Consider the following 3663-nt stretch of genomic DNA (forward strand, 5'->3'; position numbering starts at 1 on the left):
TGACTATGATGTTGAAAAGGTGATTATGGATGTACTCATCACGTTTTCAACTTTTCTTCTAATCCAGGCAATATCATTTTTATAGGCATAATTTTGATTCAATAATATAATAATATCAAGCATTTTTAATGAATCTAAATTATGAATAAGAAAATTAGAGAAGAATAAAGAAGAGACCTATCAGATAATCAGCCTTCTGTACAGCACCATTCATCACTGGCTATTGTTCTCTCTCTCTGTTGTCTCTTATTATAAAGCACATCTTATCATGTACAATTAAAAAATGATTTAGTGGCCAGTCAAATCGATTTATTATTCATCTTTAATAAAATATCACTCTATATTCAGAATACTCTAATATTCTGAAAATGTAGTTTGGTCTTTTTTTCCTCACTTTCACCACAGCAGTTCAGTTCAGTTCAGTTCAGTCACTCAGTCGTATCTGACTCCTTGTGACCCCATGAATCGCAGCACGCCAGGCCTCCCTGTCCATCACCAACTCCTGGAGTTTACCCAGACTCATGTCCATTGAGTCAGTGATGCCATCCATCTCGTCCTCTGTCTTCCCCTTCTCCTTCTGTACTCAATATTTCCTAGCATAAAGGTCTTTTCCAATGAGTCAGCTCTTCACATCAGGTGGCCAAAGTATTGGAGTTTCAGCTTCAACATCAGTCCTCCCAATGAATATTCAAGACTGATTTCATTTACGATGGACTGGTTGGATCTCCTTGCAGTCCAAGGGACTCTCAAGAGTCTTCTACAACACCACAGTTCAAAAGCATCAATTCTTCCATGCTCAGCTTTCTTTATAGTCCAAATCTCACATCCATACATGACTACTGGGAAAAGCATAGCTTTGATTAGACGGACCTTTGTTGGCAAAATAATGTCTCTGCTTTTTAATATGCTGTCTAGGTTGGTCATAACTTTCTTTCCAAGGAGTAAGCGTCTTTTAATTTAATGGCTGCAGTCACCATCTGCAGTGATGGCAATTATATCAACACAACCATAGCAATTACATCAATGTAAACAAAAAGTCAATGGTTCATCATGCAGTAGATAAATTGCTAATTTTCATTAAAGTCAGCTTATAATCCTCTTGAGCAAAGCCCATTTGCTGCATACTATGGTGAGACCCAATGTGAGACAGCAGTTTTTTGGTTTTGTTTCAATTGCAGTGCATATCCCCTTAGGTAATTCTATTTGTGCTACTCACATAAATCAAGGTAATTCTATGATACAGGTTTTATATTATAGTTTCTTATGTACTTATTACCTGGAGACTGATGCATCTGAAACTTTTTTTAACTGCAGTGTAAACTGACAGATTGCCCTGAGGGGTTCTTTCTTTGAGGAGAAATGACTAGAGGCTGTGTTTTATTTTTGTAACCTCAGTTCCGCATTTGTAAACTGATTAAACTGAAATGCATTTATCTTATAATGAAAAAGGAAAAGCTGAACCCTAATGGACTTGCCAGAGCAGTTTGGGACTTTTACTCATAGAGTTTCAGTTAATATATAAATAATAATTGGTGTATCAATTAAGATAGCTTAAAGACAAAATATAATAAATTTTAGTCTACTCCCCAAAGCAGGCAATAGCGTTTAGGGAGATTAATCATTATATATGTTTTGGGACTACTCATTTTTTTCTTTCAAACCTAAAACAGAATATTAATAATTTTGTTAACTAAAGACTTCCTCTGCATTTGAACTGTCATTCAAGAATGAGTTGTATAAACCATAAAAAATATTTATTTAAGGATTTTTTTATGTTTGGCACATGGTTTATACTTCCTATCTGCATAATTAGTTATTACTACTCAATCGTATTTCACAAAATGTAGGCAAACAAAACAAAAATGTGTATGTAAGTTTGATCATATTTTCTCCAGGAAATATAGGGTACATATGAGTAATCAAGGAAACATCATTAAAAATCAGTATGCAATTGAGAGAATAGAAAAAGAGACAAGCTGGCAAAAATAATTTAAAGTAATTTAAATTGATTGTAGGGCAAAATCTTTATCTCTGGAACAAGAGTATAACAGAAGGCACATTGTTAACCACCAATAGAGGCTTGAGCTTTGTTCAGTTCAGTTCAGTTCAGTCACTCAGTCATGTCTGACTCTTTGCGACCCCATGAATCACAGCACGCCAGGCCTCCCTGTCCATCACCAACTCCCGGAGTTCACTCAGATTCACGTCCATTGAGACAGTGATGCCATCCAGCCATCTCATCCTCTGTCATCCCCTTCTCCTCCTGCCCCCAATCCGTCCCAGGATCAGAGTCTTTTCCAGTGAGTCAACTCTTCGCATGAGGTGGCCAAAATACTGGAGTTTCAGCTTTAGCATCATTCCTTCCAAAGAAATTCCAGGGCCCATCTCCTTCAGAATGGACTGGTTGGATCTCCTTGCAGTCCGAGGGACTCTCATGAGTCTTCTCCAACACCACAGTTCAAACACATTGATTCTTCGGCACTCAGCTTTCTTCACAGTCCAACTCTCACATCCATACATGACCACTGGAAAAACCATAGCCTTGACTAGATGGACCTTTGTTGGCAAAGGAATGTCTCTGCTTTTGAATATGCTATCTAGGTTGGTCATAACTTTTCTTCCAAGGAGTAAACGTCTTTTAATTTCATGGCTGCAGTCACCATCTGCAGTGATTTTGGAGCCCAAAAAAAGTCTGACACTGTTTCCACTGTTTCCCCATCTATTTCCAATGAAGTGATGGGACCAGATGCCATGATCTTTGTTTTCTGAATGTTGAGTTTTAAGCCAACTTTTTCACTCTCCTCTTTCACCTTCATCAAGAGGCTTCTTAGTTCCTCTTCACTTTCTGCCATAAGGGTGGTGTCATCTGCATATCTGAGGTTAATGATATTTCTCCTGGCAATTTTGATTCCAGCTTGTGCTTCCTCTAGCCCAGCGTTTCTCATGATGTACTCTGCATATAAGTTAAATAAGCAGGGTGATAATATACAGCCTTGACGTACTCCTTTTGCTATTTGGAACCAGTCTGTTGTTCCATGTCCAGTTCTAACTGTTGCTTCCTGACCTGCATACAGATTTCTCAAGAGGCAGGTCAGGTGGTCTGGTATTTCCATCTCTTTCAGAATTTTCTACAGTTTATTGTGATCCACACAGTCAAATGCTTTGGCATAGTCAATAAAGCAGAAATAGATGTTTTTCTGCAACTCTCTTGCTTTTTCGATGATCCAGCGTATGTTGGCAATTTGGTCTCTGGTTCCTCTACCTTTTCCAAAAGCAGCTTGAACATCCGGAATTTCACAGTTCATGTATTGCTAAAGCCTGGCTTGGAGAATTTTGAGCATTACTTTACTAGCGTGTGAGATGAGTGCAATTGTGCGGTAGTTTGAGCATTCTTTGGCATTACCTTTCTTTGGGATTGAAATGAAAACTGACCTTTTCCAGTCCTGTGGCCACTGCTGAGTTTTCCAAATTTGCTGGCATAGTGAGTGCAGCACTTTCACAGCATCATCTTTCAGGATTTGAAATAACTCAACTGGAATTCCATCACCTCCACTAGCTTTGTTCGTAGTGATGCTTTCTAAGGCCCACTTGACTTCACATTCTAGGATGTCTGGCTCTAGGTGAGTGATCACACCATGGTGATTATCCTGGTCGTGAAGATCT

The sequence above is a fragment of the Bos taurus genome, chromosome 12 (genome assembly GCF_002263795.3).
Source record: "Bos taurus isolate L1 Dominette 01449 registration number 42190680 breed Hereford chromosome 12, ARS-UCD2.0, whole genome shotgun sequence".
NCBI lineage: Eukaryota > Metazoa > Chordata > Mammalia > Artiodactyla > Bovidae > Bos > Bos taurus.